Genomic DNA, 21,158 nt, shown 5'->3' with positions numbered 1-21,158 from the left:
CCATAATGTCTCCTCTTCTGCACTGTGCCTAGTCAGCTGAGTTTTCAACCCAAACTGACTGAATTAATGTTGAAGTTTGATAGCCAAAGTGGATCCAGAAAGCACATGGAAGGGTTTTTTTATGGGTGAAGATCAAAGAAGAGTTCTTTAGCCTTGTGAATTTTTCCTTCACTTTCCTTAACTTTCCTTTCTTTAAAACATTCAGTTTTTATCTTAAAATACTTCTACTTATCTTAGATTTACATGCAACTGTAATTATGAAACTTGCATGTTGGTTTCTTCAAATACTACAACCAAATAATTTATATAAGAAGTGCAGAGGCAAAACCCTCTAAATGCATCTGACATGTTTTCTTATAAATTAGCATTTTTATCAGGCTCTTATGTTTAGTAATTTCACTTTAATGACAATGACTGAAATGTCACTTTAGTCATTTCATTGGTATTTAACACATTTGACTGTCTTTCGATGCAAAACCCTCTAAGTGCACGCAAGTTTTTTTTTGTTGTTTTTTTTTGCAAAAACCTCCACTACTAAGACAGTTGCAAAATCACTAAAGATGCAACTATAAACATTGCAAATAATAAAAGTCAGAATGTAAAAATGAAGAAACTGTACCACACATTAGGGGGCGCTGTGATCCATGTCACTGTTACATTCGGGTTGTATTCAGGTCCAAGTACTCACAAGGGACTCAAGTTCGAGGTCACGCATAGGTCATCGAAGGTCATCACACCACAGACCTACTGGCTGTCCTTCAACGTGATGCCCAGCTGATGCGCGACCAACGACCACCGGCTGAACCAGTTTAATCCGCTTACCCGCTTCCTATCCCTACCGTGTTTATATATATAAAAATATATTAATCTCTCCCAAAGGGTTTTTGTCCTTCTAGGAGTTTTTCCCACTGGGTTTTCTCCTAGGGTTTTTTTTTTTGTCCAACTTTGGCTTAACTTAGCACTTTACTGTATACGTTACATTATTACTACGCTCGCTTGTATGGTTTATCCTTAGCCGCTGTATTCTATTATATTGATTTTCTGTGTTTTCCCCTACATCTAATAATGTAAAGCTGCTTTGAAACAATTAACAATTGTGAAAAGCGCTATATAAATAAAATTGAATTGAATTGAAACACGGTCGTTTTGCACACCATCATTTATCCAATTCATCTTCTGTGCATATAAATGACATTTAGCAAATTTTGCCAATAAAGCTGCATTTCTGAATTGCCTGAGGCTGGGTTTAAGCCGTTTTAAAGTGAACTTATTTTATGAACATAGAAACTCAATTTTGACGGAGGTGATGTTTAGCGTCTTTTGCATCTGAGCTCCTCATATTATCTTTTCCTTGACCATGTGGCCACACCCAATCTGACACAACCTATTATTTTGACCAATCAGAATACCACGTCTACTCCCACTAAACAATTGGCAGACCCCCAATATACAGACATCCCAGTAGTCAGTGTTGATTATCTGTATAAATCCTGCAAAAATAGCTTTAGCATTCCACCCAACACATGCAGCCTGTGAGGAGAGGAGCAAGTTCAAAACCTTCACCTTAGATTATACTGTAGCCTCTCCAGTTGACGTCTCATTGGCCTCAGCGTTGGCACATCACAGACACCAAAAACCACATGCCCTTCCTCAGTCTGTGCAAATCAAAAATATACAACTAAAACATAAGCTATTAAGCTGTTCATAAGCAATGAAGGTCATACAACCCCAAATGAAATATTCATCACAGCTGTAATACGTGTAGACAGAAAGAAAGCAAATCATTTTATTCTCAATGACATTCCAACATCTTAGCCGAACTACAACCTCCATCTGTCAATTTTTTCAGGCCAGGAGCACTTGAGTTTTGTGAATAAGGCACGATTTGGATGAAGTATAATCCATCTCCACCGTCATCCTCTGCAGGTGGTTGCATGGAGCTGTAAGTCTTTAGATGGACCTTTATGCGGTATATACTGAAAAGAATGACACAACCCAACACAGCAGGGTTTTAATTACGGTTCATTGCCTATTCAAATACAATAGACAATGCAAAGCGTACAGCTTCTGCTGTTATAAGGTAAAATGAACCCATTTTCTTCCTCTCAGGTACTGTGTTTAAGGTGCCAATTTCACACAGAGAGTCTTGCTTTGTGACATTTACAATCCTTTCCCAAAAAGGTCACCTTCTTATTAGAGCCTTTTATTAACACTGGAAAAGAATGGCAAGGGAAATGTCACACCTTTTATCTATAATTTTATCTATTATTCAAAGCTGCGTTTTGCCTTTTAGCACTCAAACTGGATCAAAGGGTTGTGTTTACTTTAAGTGTGTGTGAGGGGTTATAAGTTTGTGGACAAGTTTGACTTTTTGGGCACACTTTAATTTTTCTTTTAGAGGAGGTTTGTAATACAGATGAACCCTAATCTAACCCCAACCAAAAAAAAAAAAAATTATGTCTGTGTCTTCATTTTGATAGCCTGGCTTTTGTGTGTGTGGTGAAAAAATATTTATTTGTTCTCTGACGGTACGTTCACACGGGCGTAAGCGCTAAAGCTTCTCATTAACTTTGAATGGGTGATGCCATGCGTTGCCAAACTGAATTGTGGATCTGTCAGTGCCGTTGCTCACGGCAGAAGTTAAACATTTCTCAACTTTTCAAGCGGCAATGTGTGCGTCAGCCAATCAGATCGCCTTATGCAAATAACCTAGACAATTACGTTTATAGAAGACCGGAACATGTGTAGCGGCCACTGTGATTGGCTGTTGGCCATGCTTCAGACAAGCCTTCCGTTAAAGGATTAGTCAATTTTCTTTAAAAAAAATCTAGATAATTTACTCATCACCATGTCATTAAAAATGTTGTTGTCTTTCTTTGTTCAGTCGAGAAGAAATTATGTTTTTTGAGGATTTTTCTAATTTTAATGGACTTTAATTGACCCCAACACTTAACAGTTGTAATGCAGTTTAAAATAGCAGTTTCAAAGGACTCTAAACGACCTCAAACGAGGCATAAGGGTCTTATCTAGCGAAACAATTGTCATTTTTGGCAAGAAAAATAAAAAATATTCACTTATAAACCACAACTTCTTGTTTTCCTCCTGTGACGCGACAGAGCGACCTCACGTAATACGTCATCACGTCAAGAGGTCACGGATGACGTATCGAAACTACTCCCCAGTGTTTACAAGTGTGTTGAAAGAGGACCGTTCCGACGTTGTTGTATATCGAATGATACTAATTCATGTCTTTGTGTCACTTTATTGTTTAAAATGGTCTGCAAATGTGCGTTTTATATTAGTAACACCCGACTTTTCAATGTCATTACGCAATTACGTGAGGTCGCCAGCACACAGCCAGAGGAAAACGAGAAGTTGTGGTTTAAAAGTGCATATTCTTTATTTTTCTTGCCAAATAATGACAATAGTTTCGCTAGATAAGACCCTTATGCCTCATTTGAGATCGCTAAGAGTCCTTTGAAACTGCAATTTGAAACTGCATTAAAACTGTTAAGTTTTGCGGTCCATTAAAGTCCATTAAAATGAGAAAAATCCTGGAATGTTTTCCTCAAAAAACATAATTTCTTCTCGACTGAACAAAGAAAGACATCAATATTTTGGATGACATGGTGGTGAGTAAATTATCTGGATTTGTTTAAGAAAATGGATTAATCCTTTAAGCGTTAACGCTTCTGTCCTGTCTGAATGTACTGTAATAGCTTTGACAAGGCTTTAAATCTCTGATCTGAAGCACATATATGTATATTTTTGACTAAAAAACATACAGATGTCATTTCTAGAACTGTACAAAGTGTTGACACATCCATTAAAGCTCCTAATTGCCCGCTGTGGCTGTCACTGGGTGTTGGGGAATGCGCTTGGAGGGCTGTTTTAAACAAAACTCTCCACCATCACGTCTCAACATGCGGTTTTCCCATTAACATTTCATCTACATGCATTATGCAATCAGTTACAGGTCCCCTGTCATGACTGTCAGCCTCATTACGTCAGAATTTTCCCAAGAAGTCCTTCATCCGCGCTCCCAACGGAAGCCTCCGACATTGGCGCTGTAATAATGATTAAACTGCCATCAAATGCATGGCTGGACTCTCAAGTCCTCCACCGCTAAAGCTCAAGTGTTCAGCGAATAGTTTTTTAGGTGTACTCGTGGAAACAAGGAGAGAAGGAGCGTGAACGGCGCATGGGGGGAGATGAATTTAATTTATGTTTCTGTAATAAAAGGGTATTTCATGGTTCAAGGAAGGATGGCTAATGCAGGGACGGGTCTACTTGAAGAGTGACATTATTTTAATTGCAGAAAAAACTCCACTCCAGAACGCGTTCAAGTGTGCGATGTCAGACAGAAAGAGACACAAACATGGAGGTGAGTTAGGAGGCTGGCGGTGCTCGGTAATGAGAGCGTTTCATGCAGAACAACCTTACACAGTGAAATATAAAGCAGATGAATTGAAAACCCTGGTGAGATTTTGGTTACCATTATCTCAAATTGATAGATAAACCATTTTCTTTTGCATTTTTAAGTTCAGATATATAATACATGAAAGAAGATGTGGAGAAAGTGTAATAATCGCTGTTATTTCCCAAATGTGTGTCTGCTTTATCTCTTGCTGTCAAGCTCTTGGTATAATCCAGTTTATCCAGCACAGCAGAAAAATTGAAATTGTTTTCCAACACTGGACATAGACATCCGTCATGCTGGAGAGATTGTTTGTGTAAGGGTTTGAGCAACTCCTTGTTATGATTGCCTCTGGGCCAACACTGGTGAGGTCCAGGCCCAGGTACCTGTCATAGCGTCTCTCAACAGAACCAGCTATTGGAGGAAGTGGCCTGTCAACAATCTAAGATAAAATTGGACAGAAAAATGCTCTATGAATTGCTCTTCTGTCATCATTATTGCGTTTACGGACACAGCTTTGACTTGGCACGGTATTGAGGAATAATATGTGGGCTTGGGATACAGTATATGATTATACTGCAACAAAATATTTCATACAAAGTCAATAAAGGCATACGTTTCAGTGCTCTTAAATGAGCCATTAAATTTGCTTGCCAAGACTTGCCGGTCATTCAAATGCAGACTACACACCATGAAGTGATATAACCTGCACCTTAGATTATACTGTAGCTTTTCCAGTTGACATCTCATTGGTCACAGCATTGGCCCATCACAGACACAAGATCAGAAATATACAACTAAAACATAAACTATTAAGCTGTTCGTAAGCAATGAATGAAGGTCATACAACCACAACTTAAATATTCATCACTGCTGTAATAAGTGTAGACAGAAAGAAAGCAAATCATTTTATTCTCAATGACATTCCAACATCTTATTTAAACTACAAACTCTACTATCTGTCAACTTTTTCAGGCCAGTAGCACTTGAGTTTTGTGAATAAGACACGATTTGTATCAAGTCTAATCCATTCATTCTCCACCCTCATCCACTGCAGGTGGTTGCAAAGAGCTGGAAAGTCTTTGCAAGTCTTTGCTTATTTAAAAGCTGAAGTGTGTAACTCTTTTCAAAGCTATATGGCTGGTGCACACTCACCTGCCTTTCAAGCCATTTAGGTACAATTACACAGCAAAAATTTTATGATTATTCATAAGGCAAGCTAAGGTTTAAAGGGCACCTATGGTCCGATTCACGTTTTTACATTTCCTTTGGTGTGTAGATGTATAGTACATGTTAAAGGACAAGTTCAGTATTTTACACTTAAAGCCCTGTTTTCAGATTGTTTATGATGAAATAGAACGATTTTGACTGAAATTTCGACATATGATGCTGGCCTGAGAATTTTCAGGTGTTTCTTGTTTCACCTCCCACCTCTATAATGGCTATATAGGTGCACAGGAACAATCCTTCCTAAAATGCATTAAACTTTCATTTACAAATCACCGAGTGGTCAGGGGCGTTCACTGACACGCCCACACAAAAATCGCCGCAAAATACGCACTCCAACAGGTTTTATCGTAGTTTTTTTCCAACTCCATTGACTTGTATTAGATGTGCTGTGAGGTACGGTATTACTCTGCGCTGGGAACTTTGTTTGTATTCTTGAAATTCGCAAAGGTGGATTATCGCCACCAACTGGGTTGGAGTGTTTATTATTCAAGCTCTAAGCGGAAGAATATACGGGTGTGAGGTGTTTGGAAAAATAAGTTCACAAGTTTACAACAAATGCTAAAACACGTGTTGAAAGCAGCTTTTGCAACGATTTTTGTGTGAGCACCCAGTGAACACCCCTGACCACTCGGTGAGTTTCACGTCTTTGTAAACGAAAGTTTAATGCATTTTAGGAAGGATTGTTCCTGTGCACCTATACACCCATTGTAGAGGTGGGAGGTGAAAAAACAAACAAAGCCGCATATGTCGAAATTTCAGTCAAAACCGTTCTATTTCATCATAAACAATTTGAAAACAGGGCTTTAAGTATAAAATACCGAACTTGTCCTTTAACGATATGCAAAAGGTACCCCAAAGTAAACGATGATGTGAGTCTCCAACGTAAATCTCTTTTCTTGGACTACAACAAACATGGGGATCCTGGGAGTAGACAAGACCGACATTATCATAATTCCTCCCGCTTGGACTCACAGCCTGTACGTTAGCTCATGTTAGCATTGTGACCAAATCTTTCAAACATGGTAAGAAGCGTCACATTTCCAGCTGATGTCAGAGGTATTCAGGACAATCACAACGTACAGATTAGCTGGCCAATCAGGGACACAGCGTTTTTCAAATCGATGACTTTTGTACCAAATCCGTGCGTTTCAGGAAGAGAGCGAAATCTGGAGCTACAAAAAATGTACGGTATGTGGAAAATAATGTGTTTTTTGTTATAAACCACGCGAACCAACTTTAAAGGTAAAATTATTTCGTCATGAATAGTCAATTTGCAAGTATGCATTTAGCTTTGTGCCAGGTTTGTGCCGTGTCAAAATCGGTTTTTAATATGAATATATCTGCATTTATGGCCAAAATTAAGTAGCTTTATAAAACAAGTAACAATAGCTCTTTAACGTAAACAGCACAGTTTCACTTCATACAATTGTGACATTCAATGGTGTATTGTATAGTTGCACTATTAGGGTTTTGAAGTGTCAAGTAGACATACTGTAGCTATCAAAAGATTGGAAACACTTGACCTACCTGTATTGCATGATCTTAAAAATCTTTAAATCTGAAGGTATTGAATATTGTTAACTAGATTGTTAAAAGGGGACATTTCACAAGACTTTTAGGTTTCTCCAAAGTACATATATATGTGAAGTTTTAGCTTAAAATACCATAGATACTTTATTATAAAATGTTAAAATTGCCACTTTGTAGGTGTGAGCAAAAATCTGCCATTTTGGGTGTGTCCCTTTAAATGCAAATGAGCTGATCTCTGCACTAAATGACAGTGCTGTGGTTGCAGATTAAGAGGCAATATTATCCCCTTCTGGCATCACAAGGGGAGACAAATTTCATTGACCTTTTTTCACATGCTTGCCAAAAATGGTTTACCAAAACTAAGCATTGGGGACCCAATTATAGCACTTAAACATGGAAAAGGTCAGATTTTCATTATATGTCCCCTTTAAAATTCATCTCATGGTGAATCCTTGTAAGGTAGCTGTTCTAAGTGTCATTCGTTTGTGGCCACCATGAAGCAATAAGAAGCCCAGGTGGTGCTGACAACCAGGATTCAACCTTTCTATAAATATTGGGCTATATGTAATTGGTTTTGATTATTAAGGGGTTACCTATCCCATTTTTTTCAGAAAAATATGCCTCTATATTATTTATGCCATGTGTTTTTGCTCAGTAGTATATTTTAGATTCTGGAATATTTTATATAATATTTATGTATATTAAAGTCACTTACTTGAATAAATGCTTTTTATGTAAACTCACATCATATAAGGCTCTTCTAGCTTTATTTAGTTGCAGTAAGGAAAACTTCACACACAAACTAGTTTAATTTTAGCTGAAAATCATGTTTATTTTATATTTCCTATCCTATTCGAATTCTATTCCATCTTCATGCTGCAGTATAGCATATATCAGTTTAGCGTGCCTAATTTAAAGGTATCTTTTAAAACTCACACTCTTGAGTGTAAACTGTTGTGATGATGTGCTCGCCATGTGCCGTCCCTCAGGTGCGTCTCTGCTCTCTCTCTCTCTGCATCCGTTCTGTCTTTCTCCTGCTTCTGTCATCTCCTCTCCCCCCTCCTCTCCTACTCTTCCCCCCATTTCCTCCTGTGAGCTCTTCAGTGTCTGTGGAGTGTGGGCTAACAGCGGAGCAGGGCTTTTGATGTACAAAGAGCTACGTTTTCTGCAACAATAAAGACAGAAAAAAACACCCACCCCTACATACAAACATCAAACGCACATCGCAGATATAGAATAAGAGAGAGGTGGGTCGGAAACTGACAACAGTGAATGAGTTGTGGGAGACGTCCAAAAACATTATAATATTGTGTAAAGCCTATTTTTTCAAGAGAATCTTTTTATAGCATTATTACTATTATTCGGCTGACGACAACTGTTAAGTTTCAGGAACAGGTTTTTGAAGAAATAGTGCTATGTTACGCCGTTCATCATTTAGTTTAATAGTGATATGGCTTTTATTGGATTTGTAAGTGTTGAATTTTTGTGTAGCCTTTGATCCCAATTTAATTCAAAATACATTTGTAATGATCTTCTTGTTGTAAGCGAGCCACGGAGGGAATTATGTATATAGACTCATATATGTTCAATTATCCAGCTGGCTCTGCCATACCGATTCATGCATGATTAGGATCTTTTTGCCCATGGAAATTGGCTCACTGTGACACAGAAATATCATGTAATTTCTTTAGAAACCTACAGAGCAGGTCGGCCATGTTCGTCAGCTGTCTGTGGAGCTGAAAATAACCTTGTGATGGGCTAATGACACCAAGACGGTAAAACGAGAGTTTGTGACAGAACTGAAGTGTAATTACGGCCAATGCACAAGCTAATAAATGCTAAGAAAGGCCTTCCTCATAGAAGTCTTCAAGTCATAAGGCTTCACAAAGCACTCCTGTCATCTTTTATTGTTCATCAAATAGATTTTCTTATTCTAAATGTATTCTAGTAAGTTAATGTTCGGTCTGAATAAATAGTTTAATTTTTAGGTTTATTTCTAAGATGGTACCTAATGTATTGCTAAAATAAAAATATTAAAAGCTTTAAAGGTGCAGTGTGTAATATTTAGAAGGATCTCTTGAAAGAAATGCAAAATAATATACAAAACTATATTATCAGTGGTGTATAAAGACCTTAAAATGAACCGTTATCTTTTTATAACCTTAGAATGAGACGGTTTTATCTACATACACTGAGGGTCCCCTTACATGGAAGTGGCCATTTTGTGCTGCCATGTTTGTACAGGAGCCCTTAACGGACAAACCTTTTTACTAAGTTGTCTCCGACGATGAAATGCTTGTCCGGTGGTGGCTATCGTAGCTTCTTTATGCATTTCAAAAGCGAGGGTTGGGCAGTGGACTGAGTCATTGGTTGCAATTCGCAACCTCACCACTATATGCCGCTAAAATTTACACACTGCGCCTTTAAAGCGTCAATTTGTAACTTTATGTTAAAAATGTACAACAAGTTTTTGAGCAAGTACACTGTCAGGAAAATTTGTCACTGTGACAGTATATCAGGTACAGTAAACAGGCCCTATTATGTTCCATTTACGTACAGATATGTATAGTATACCTGCATGTACTTTTGAGATACTAATTAATATTATCATTAATATACCATTATTAACATTAATAATACAATTATTAATATTATTAATATTATTATTAATATTATTACTATTATCAATATTTTAATTATGATTATGATTATCATCATCATCATCATCATCATTGCTATTTCAACTTCTAATATTATCAATACTATTTATTCCTGTATCAATATTACCATTATTATTATTATTTTTACTACTACTATTATTTTTATCCTCTTCCTGATCCTTCAACATCCACCTAATTTTGTATGAAATTAGTATATTTGTTAATATGTTTATTATTACTATGCCACTGCAAGTCACCAAATCAATATAACAGACTATGCCCCCTCCTCTCACCTGTCACTCTTGTCAGCACCTGTGTGAACAATCCACCAACCAAAAGCTATTAAAACACAACATACTTCCTCTCAAAGCCACCGGCTGGGAATTTTGGTTTTGATGGGGTCTTGACTCTAAAAGAGAGAATGGGATTTGACTCTGCGCTTTATTCCACCTAATCCCAGATTAATTGCATTTATACAATGTACAATAAGATATTTTAATGAATTGGTTTACTCTCCCTTGTGTGTGTGTGTTTCTTATAAATTAAAGCCTGGCGATTCATGGCTTCAGTGACATTGTGCACGATTGCCTGCATTGAAGTATTTCTGAAAAGGTTTGGACCGTGCTCTTTCTTTGCCTCCCATGTCTATTGTGAATGGAAGGTGTTGAAGGAAGATAGGGGTCCAGTGACAAACAGAACCTGGGTACCAAAGACCGGCCATGCGGATGCACAGTAAATCCAGAGCAATAAAATCAATGATCTTCCAGTCTTTACTTGGATTTTTGGGTGCTAGTGACAATGTACGCCATGCTCTGTTGTGTCAGAGACGTTGAAAGAGAAAGTTGCGTCAACTCCATTCTCTCCAATGAAAAGTTTTTTTTAACTTTTTTTTACAGAAATTGGGGATCATAGAGCCTCACAATGGTTCCCGAAAGCTACTGTCAGCCCCATGGAGCTGCACCAGAACAGAATGAATGTGATGAGCTTGATGAATTAAGATGTTTAAAGAATAAAATGTATATGATCACTACATGTGATAATAACCCAAGATTCTCAGAGGTTAAGAGCATTGGCGGCTAGTGACTGCTCTTCCAAGGGGAGCAAATTCAAAATATGAGTTTGGGGTGTCATGTGAACCATGTGCATCACGTGTTTTGTCGAAATAAGTGCCTGCTGCACACGCGTCAAAACCATTTATGATAAAAGAGATGCTCACTTTCACAAAATAGACGCAAGACACTCCCTTAACAGTAAACTCTGATTACACATGAGATTATGCGAGTATCTGGCAAACGCGAGCGTCTCTTTTACCATAAACCCTTTAGACACATCTGCAGCAGGCACTTATTTTGACAAGACACGTGAGGCACATAGGATAACTCGATGCGCAGAACACATTTTGAAAATAAGTGCCATACACCATGAAGGGCTACATACATGTTACGACAAACTTCGCATCATGTGCCCTCGAAAAAAGAAGTCCTTTGTACTGATAAAAGGTTCTTTAGATTATAAAAAGGTAAAAAAAGTTTTATTTTTAAAGAACCTAAATGGTTCTTTGAAAAATTAAAAATGGTTCTAGCAGTAGCATCACAACCCTTTAAGTACCTTTATTTTTAAGGCCCTGTTTACACGAAAACGCTCAAGGGGGAAAACGTAAAAATATTGAGTGGAAATCTTAAAAATGCTCTACCGTTGCGTTCCCGTCTAAAGGGTAAAAACGCAAAAGTCTGCTCACAGTGGCTCTCGTTGCGTACGCATTTACATCACAGGCATGCGCCAGTTCAGGAAAATAACAACAAACATGTCAGATTATTTCCATACGTCGGACCTTCAAGTTGCCATAGCAGCTCTGATAATTATAAGAGTCTTTCCAGCAGTTGTATGAAATATTCGTATTACTGATCAGAGAAGGCGCATTAATTACCTCTATCAAATTGTTGATGCAGCAATTCGTCGGAGGCAAACCAGGCGGCTTTGGACGAGACCTGAGAGAACAAGGAAGAGGGTTGTACGCAGGCGGGTGGACTTGGTGTTGTTGTGTGTCAGTGCTTCACATTGCCACCTAGTACCTGGAGTGCATACTACATTGAATATCACACTTTTGCGTCACCATGCACGCAGATTTCCCCCCTAAAACGCTTGTATAAACAAGGAATAAAAAGTGATAATGCAACGCCACTTTTGCGTTTTCTCTTCAGATCTTTTCCGTGTAAGCGTAGCCTAAAGGGGGTCGCACACCGGATGCGCAGCTCAGTGCCGCGCAGCGCGGCACCGTTCTAAAAAAATTAAACACATTGTTTTCTATGAGTATACGCACACCGGCGCCGACAGGTGGCGCTTGTCCGCACCGCCCAGCTACGACTCAGGAAGCTCAAATACCTGTCGCGCCACAGAGCACCACTCAAATAGTTTAACATTGAATAACATCATATTTGTCCCAAATCAATAACGATTAACATTGGCTGCTAACCTATATTTTGCATTTTGAAGTAGATGCTATCTGACGAAGCTCGCGCTATTTAATGTGCACTTCCGGTTTACAATACCTTGGAGTTGTCCGCGACGCGGCGCTGAGCTACACGTCCGGTGTGTGATCCCCTTAAGGGTGTATATGGTGTAAAATTACAATAAGTTAACCACTTATTTTTTTCTTGATTGTCTTGATTTCTTATAATTATCCTGTAAACCAATATAGAGAAGAATTACATAAGCTAAAGTGGTAGATTGCCTGCACCACCACAAATAGTGGCATACTGTAGGCCATCAGGAAATGTGCTAACAAAACCCTTGGTAGCTAAAGTGTCTGTTTGACAAAAAATATTATGAAAACAAAACTCTCTGTTATTGTACTCGGGAGAGGTTGCGTGTGCCAGTAATCACGTTTTGCTCTGCTTTTATATCAGCGAAGAACTGGCAGAACTAAATGGATGCAGAGACACTGATAGTCAAATGGCCGTGTTTGGCTCAGATTTGCATATGGACAACGATCCCTTTGTTGAGATGTGAACTGATAAAAGATAGAGTTCAGTGAAAGAACAATACATGGGAAACGTTTGTCTGTCATTGAAACGTCCAGACAGAGTTTAGCATTTTTACAAAAGTGGTTAACATGACAGCCTATTAAGCTTCAATGTCGACATCTTGGTCTCCTGTGCGATTTGCCATTTATACTGAATTGCCTCTATTGATGAAAATATCTAATTTCATATTATCTTTCAATGTTTTGAGTGTTCTCCACATGGGGTTTGCATTCTAATTAATAAACTCCACCACCCATAAAGAGTTTATCCTCTTATGCTGATCTATTTTATATCATGATCGCACCAAACAAAAAATGCATCCCCTGTGAGTCTTTCAATGCATGTGAACAATTACTCCCTTACAATATAAAACGTGCTAAACAAAGGCGTTGAGAGAGGCATCGTGGGTATGAAGAGATTTACGACAATGCTTATGTTAACTTAATGAAATTGTAAATGATAGCGCAAGTAGGTCTCTGAATGCTAATACACTCATTGTCTGGTGCTGTAAAACTCTATACAGTATATGAGGTAGAGCTCATTTGTTATAAACAGGGGGGTGATAGAAAAGACTTAAATTATCCACTAACCCCACTTTGAAAAATATGTATCTGGGCTCTATCCAATTACCCTCGCAAGCATGATAACATAATTGCAATCTTGTTGTTGAACATTCATCATATCTACATTCAAACCTAAAGATAATCCCGAAGTATAGTAAGACATTACTCCAATGAAATGATCACTTTACCTATTTAGCAATCAAGCAGCCACGACACACTTCACACATAGCGGCGTTAGAAAAAGTCTATGTAGCTTTCTGCTAAAAGTGATTGGGCAACCTTTTCCACCTTTCATGCATTAGACTGCATTCATCAGCGTCACAATCAATCTGCATACAATTTATCTTCCTACTCCCAGTCAAGTGCTGCCAGAACACAACAGGCATGCGAGCATGGGAACCTATCCATCGCTTTCTTTCTCTCTCTCTCTCTCTCTCTCTTTCCGTGGACTTTAATTCAAGACCCCTAAATTGCTTCGTATACGTGCTGGGGGGCCTGAAAGAAGCTGCCAGTGTAAACTAGTCATCTAGCCAGTCATCTGATCTCTTTTTCTATCTAAAATGTTGCCGAGGGAGTTTTCAGTATAAATGGCAGTCCCTGTTTCTGTCTTCAGACCTGGAGTAAATGGGCCCCGATTCATTTTGTGCCTTGCATCTAAATATGCTCATTAGGTTACAACAACAGTTGCTTCCCTCTCTCTTGCATCTGCAGTCGTGGTACTGTATGTAGGGCATATGTGCTGCTGTTTCATGCACATACATTTACATTTATTCATTTAGCAGATGCTTTTATCCACACTGACTTCTAAAGCCCTCAAGGCTGTACTGTGTTAACCCTTGAAATATAACCGATGGTGTAGCACCTTAGCGCTTTACCAGTTGAGCTATCCAGTACAGCATGTGCATTTGTGTGTAAGCAACAGAAGCATTGCACACACACACACACACACACACACACACACGCACACACACGTTAGCATATTCTATAGACGCAATGCATTTTATACTGTACAAACTGTATATTTTATTCCCTATACCCCATTCCCTATAACCCCAACCGTCACAAAAACCTGTTGGAAGTCTATGAAAATTAAATACTTCCTGTGTCTCCGTAAACCATGTTTATAGCATAATAAACATGTCATTACTATTCATGTCCCCGTAAAGCACATATAGACTAACCCACACACACCCAAATACACACACATAAACATCAGCGAGTTTCATGATCATTAGTTCACAACAGTAGATGTATGTCTATTCTTGCTTCTCTCAGCCACTGTGTCTTTATTAATTCATAAATTATTTATTTCGTGTCTGTGTGGGTTTATGTGTAGCCTATGTGTGTGTGCATTGGTGTCATATACGACTACACAGGCAGCAGTGTTTTTTTTAGAGCTGATAAATGTTGGTACTTCTTTAGCAGCATACAGCGACTACACTCCCAGAGAACCGAGCGTGAATGTGATGAGCGAGCTCTCTGTGCTGTAAGCTCGCTTGTTAGCAGTATAATGCATTGGGTATTCAACCAAAAAACATTTACATCTGTTATCAATTAGACTGTGGCTTGAAAATAAAAAAATTAATGTTTAACTTCCTTATTACAGAGTATATTCATTTTATTGAATGCATCATATTTCAAGACTCAGTGACAGTGAAAGAAATGGATGGATCTTAGATGGTTGCCTGTGAAGATGACTGAATAGGTTTTCTTTAGCTTTTCTGCACCCCCCCCCCCACACACACATTAACATACAAATATTTTAATATTTGAATTGCTCTGAGGCTATCTCTAATCTTATTGTCAGATTTTAACCCACTTTCCTTTCAAGCCAGCCTTCACCACTCTGAACTGAGATCAGTGTTAGTAGGTTTACTGAGATATGCACTATTACTTCTTAGAAACAGAAAATGTTGTTTACAAGATCAAATAAAAGAGCAAAAATAATCTATTGTGTATATGGATAAACTTTGTCTAATTGTATTCTGTGAATAGACGGTTTCAGCAGTAACCAAGCGGCTGTCGCGTATGGAGGACCACAAGGGTCATGCAAAATGTAATAAAGAACTTCAATATTTAATAACTACCTGGACACCAAAAATAGCAATTAATACATCCGTTCAAAAATTCATTAATTAATTTATAAATGAGATTATAAAAATAACGTAGAAAGTAATAAAACAATTTACAAAAACAACATAAAACACCCAATAAGTTCATCATTTTAAAAATTGAACCACAAATACAGGTCCAAACTAGGCATTTAAAAGGGCACTTCCGTTCAACATTCTTGTCTTCACTTCCCGATGGTTTTCCCCATTCTTTTTGCTATTCGATTTGCTTTTCATTTCAGCCTCTCCACCTAGCCCCTCCGTGACTCCTTGTGTCCTTGCAAATGGTCAAATGAGAAATGCAAATTAGCTATGGCCAGGTGGATGTAACAAGCTCCCTGATTGGCTCTGATTGTACATCATGCGCAGATTTATAGATCTTGGATGAGGACCCAAAGAGTCACGGAAAAGCCAAATAGAGAGGCCAAAATGAAAAGCAAACCGAATAGCGATCAAATAGCGAAAAGAACAAGGAGAACCATCGGGAAAATGAAAACAGAAATGCCAAACGGAAACGCCCATTTAAATGCCCAATTCAACCCTGTATTTGTAGTTTAATTTATAAATCCAGTTATTTATTTCTCTTTTTAAATCGCTTTTTGAAATAAATTTTGAAATTCCATTATTTAATTTGTAAATGCAATTTAAAATGATGAACTTATTGAGTGTTTTATGTTGTTTTTGTGAATTGTTATGTTAATTTGAACTATTTATTAAGGGATTAATATTTCATTATTTTTATAACCTCACTTTTTATTGCCTAATAAAATGTTACATAATTTTTTTTGTAACTTTGTCTATTTATTTATAGATTAATTAATGAATTTTTAAACAAATGTACCAATTGCTACCCCTACTGTCCAGGTAGTCACCAAACATTGAAGATCTTTATTACATTTTGCATGACTCCCGAGGTCCTCCATAGTCGCGGTCCGCACGTAACTTCCGGTAAACTCCTCTAAGAATAAATAACAACAAAGTTCTTAACGTAGTTTATTTATATAACAAGCAAAAAAACAATAGATTACCTAGGAAACCAAAACATTTGTTATTTTCGACGAGGCATTTGTTCAAGAGATCAGTTTAGCAACTAGTCAGATCATTCAAAAAACGAAACCGGAAGTAAGGTTCGGATCCAGACGTGTTTCACGTGCGTCCGATGAAACTACTATAAATGAATAATATAATCTGATCAATACTCCAATCTGATCAATTTACTTTTTGATTTTATTTTATTTTTCAATTTTGAGTGCTTGACGATCAATACCTATAGGCTACTTAAAATGTAAACACGATGAAAATCAATTAAACATTTAAATATGTTTAGTGTTTGATTATGTTTATAACAAAAATACTTTCTTGTTATGCCAAGTTAAATGATATTTTTTGTGTGTAAACATAAAATGGAGTGTCTTGAAGTGAAAAAGCTCGAGATTCACAGCTCATATAACCGTGGTTTGCATCAAGTGATTATTTTCTGATCCGAACTCTCTTCCCCTGGTGCGGTCTGGTCCCTTCGACTTCGGCGCATGCGCACACAGGCAGCGCTGTCCGACTTAAAAACAGCTGGGCTCTTGTGTGCGTTCCCAAAGAAACGTGGGACCGCAAAGCGATGGAGACACAACAAGGATTTAGATACGGATTATAGCGGTTTCACAGACGTGCGAAATAAGAAAACGCAGGAGGATTAGTGACACGCGTGAAGTGGAGCAAAATAGCGAAAAGAGAGTGAGATGTATGGCGCTCGTTTTGTGTCGATTGGAGACGAGACTGACAAGCACGACAGATAACACACGTGTATACGTGCGTGTACGTCTCCATTTGTTTTATATGGAGACGTACACGCAAATATCACGTCGCGTAAACACGTCAATAACGTGTAGCTGTTGATCTATACAGACGTCATGTTGGCGTCACGTTAGAAATCACCGTGTGGATTACGTCTGTATGTAGAAACGTCTAAAGGACATGCGTCTGCCATACGTCTGAAGAACGTGCGTCTGTCTGGCGCGTGAACCGGTCTATTTTTCATTATTGTCTTCAGTGCTGGGCAGTAGCTTCACTACAAGTAGCGAAGCTAGTAGTTTTTCAGTAGCTTGGCGGTAGCTTAGCTGCTTTCTAAATCAAATAGCTTTTCAGTAGCTATAAGCTCTTTTTTTTGACCAAGTAGTGAGGTAGCTTCCACACAAGCTACAATTTTCCAAACATTTCTGAAGTCGTCCTGAATTTGAGAATAAGCGCGTCATTTGAATCGGCATAGGACGTCGTTTGTTCCATATTTTCGAGTTGTGCAGCCTTCATTCATACAAAACATTACCACTCGCATTCTGTGAAGACTCGTGCTCTACCTCTGACTGGGTTATGTCATCAAGCCAAGCTAATATAAAAACATGTAATAAATATTACAATTGAAACTATTAATAGAATGTGCTTTGGCGGGCACCTCACAGACTCTGTGCAGGCTACCTGCGGGCCGCCGTTGGAGACCCTTGTGTTAAGATATGTCAGGGCCAGGTGTTTTTAAATAAAGACAGCTCAAACATGCATTTTATTCTGGGAGTAGGATAAGTCTAGCAAACAGCCCCAAAATGTGAAGTACCTAGGCCTACATTATGCTTGTATTGCCTATAATTACCAAAATGATAAATTGAAACTGAATACATAATTACATAATGAAAACTGGTTAAAAATAAAAAAGTAGCTTGGATGTAGCAAGCTACTATTGATGTAGCTTAGCTTGCTACATTTCCCAGGGGGGTAGCTTCAGTGTAGTGAAGCTTCATTTAATGTAAAGTAACTGGTAGCTTAGGTCACTACATTTTCCAAGTAGCTTGCCCAGCACTGATTGTCTTATACATTTACTGAGCACTTGCTATTAAATCAATGATGAATATCAGACAGGGGCCAATCAGATTTCATTGGCCAATTGTCATTAGAGATAATCATGTTTATTTTGGCAAAGTTTACGTAGGACTACATTTGATTATATCGAATGCTGAATTTCTGTACCATACATCATGTATCCCAATGCTAGACGTAACTTTGTTATTTAAGTGTATCTACTGTCATGTATTGTCATACGATCTGCTGAGGGGAAAATAAAACAGCAGTATGCTAAAAAATTAAGATAAAGTGTTTTATTATTGTATTAAACTGTTGTATTAAAAGTGTTCTATTTTTTTATTGCTTCAACTAGGCTACTACTGAGGATGTAATGTCATTACATTTAAAACTATTTAAGATAAATGTACTATTTAATAGAGCTATAAACATCAAAGTATTTATAAGTCTAGCAGTTTATTAAATCTTAGCCTGACTACAATTTTTTGCAACTACAATGTTGAGAGCAGAGCATACAAAAATCTCACCCAAAGTCAGACAAAACAATTTACAGCTCGGATAAATACACAGAGGAGCAGTAATAGAGAAGCAACTGATGCATTTTGTTTATGGAAAAACAAACACTTGAAACTAAATTAAAACAAGAAATTACCACTAATTCATCTAACCAGTAGATGGCTGCAGAGGACCACTTGCATTATCACTTCCACTCCCTAAATCGACTAGAGTAGAGAAAATACTGACCCATAGAACAATTATGATTCATGCTTTCCTTTATCCCCCCCAAAATTATTTTCTTTAAAACACCTTTGATAATCAATAAAAATTGATTTTGTTTGTTTAAATGTACGGTTGTTGATTGCAAACTGTACAGAAACTGTCGTCCACATTACATGGAACAGTTTCACATGAGTGTATTTTTGTTTTGAGCAAAAAGGGGGGAACAATGTTTCACATGTTGTAACAATTTAGCAAATCTACATCAGATCTAAATTTCTCTACTTAGTCTTGTTTAAATAGTCAGAATAAACTGACAATGTTATGTTGAAAGACGTAGTTATAACGCTCACCTTAAAAAATGTTTGCACTACTAGATGTTGTGTATTCAAAGGAAAATATTTCAGTCAATTTCATTGGCGGAGTTTTACGTTTATGACTGAGGGGCACCTACAGGCAAACAAAGGTACTGTAATACTTTGAGATTTGCAAGAGTGCGGTTTCATGATTTTCACGTAATTTAATTCATTTCAACCATCTTATTCTTAAGTGACTTAATCTACCTATTAAAATTAGACAAATAAAATATGAATTCTTATATTTCTATTTCATTAGCTCATACAAAATCCCCTTTGGCTCTGGTCTCCATTCATGTGTTTGTTTGTCCCAGTTTTGGCAAATAAGTCTTGATGTACTGATGAAGCCAGTCATTTTAAATCCAAAATATGCAAATTCAAGCACCTTTAAAAATACTGCACTGCACCTTTTTCACAGCATGTCAAAGCTCTAAATGTTATCCTAAATGTTATTTTAAGTACATCCAACTTAATATAGTTTGTTGGCCGAAATTTATTTCAGAAGTAGTTTTCTTAACTCAAAATAATTGATGCAAACTGTTGCATGTTAGTTCTTTTGTTGAGTTTAAGCAATATTTGTTAGAGTGTAGCGGTGTTGGTCTGTCTAATATTTACTAAAAACAACCCAGGACTTTATTTACTATCCTTTTGCACATACTGTTTGGCCTTAATGTAGGTTATAGACTTTGATACATTTCTTGAATCATCCTCAAAATTTGCTAACCAGTAAATGCATTTCTCAAAGCAATTTATACTCACAGCATCACAAAATGAATTTTCTGCAAAAGCATGCAACTTGCTCAAATTTAATCTTTGTTCATTTCTCAAAAGAATGTAAATTAACATATCGGTGCCATCAGAATGAGAAGTTCTTGTGTCATTATTCACAAACAAGTCAAAATACTTAGTCATGTTGTCAAAATAAAAGTGTAATTGAGCAGTATTTTCACCTTGGCCAGAATGTTATGATGAACAGACAGTTATTTAGTTATTTAGTTAGTTAGTTAGTTACAGTTATGATATACAGTATGCACAGGACTATATGGACCAGAATGTTTATCCATTTGGCTAAATCGTTGAGACCATCAAGGCTTAATTTTCAAATAGTCTGCTATAGTGTATGTGAACAATGCTACTCTGAGCTTGGGTAGCAATGAGAGTGATAAAGTGTGCACAGACTATCTGACCCCCTCCCCCACCTAAGGTTTTTAACTTGAATATAGAGCACACCAAATGAAAATGATAAACACATTTATTGAATGGTTATGCTATTATTAATTTGCCATTGAATGTAAATACCAAAATTTGTAATCTATGATAGGCTACAGTTTTCTTTGTGTTCACTGTATACTTTACTTTGTCGTCCCCCAGGGGAAATTTGTCTTGGGCCTCACAATCACTGCATTACAAACGTACACAGCTCATACATGGCAATTAGAAAACAACAGTTACACATACAACCCCCCCCCCACACACACACACACACAGTACACACATTACAACAAGGAACAATCCAGTCCAAAGCTCCATACTGGGTAACGTACAAACAACCGGCTATTTATCATTAATCATCTTTATGGCAGTTGGAATAAAAGAGTTTTTATATGCATTTAATTTGCATTTTGGTACTCTGAAACGTCTACCTGAAGGTATAGGAGGACAAACTCCTTATACAAGATGTGTGTGGGGTTATCTAAAATTTTCCGTGCC

This window comes from Misgurnus anguillicaudatus, chromosome 24, assembly GCF_027580225.2.
Source record: "Misgurnus anguillicaudatus chromosome 24, ASM2758022v2, whole genome shotgun sequence".
NCBI classification, from domain to species: Eukaryota; Metazoa; Chordata; class Actinopteri; order Cypriniformes; family Cobitidae; genus Misgurnus; species Misgurnus anguillicaudatus.
Note: the sequence above shows the minus strand (reverse complement) of the source record.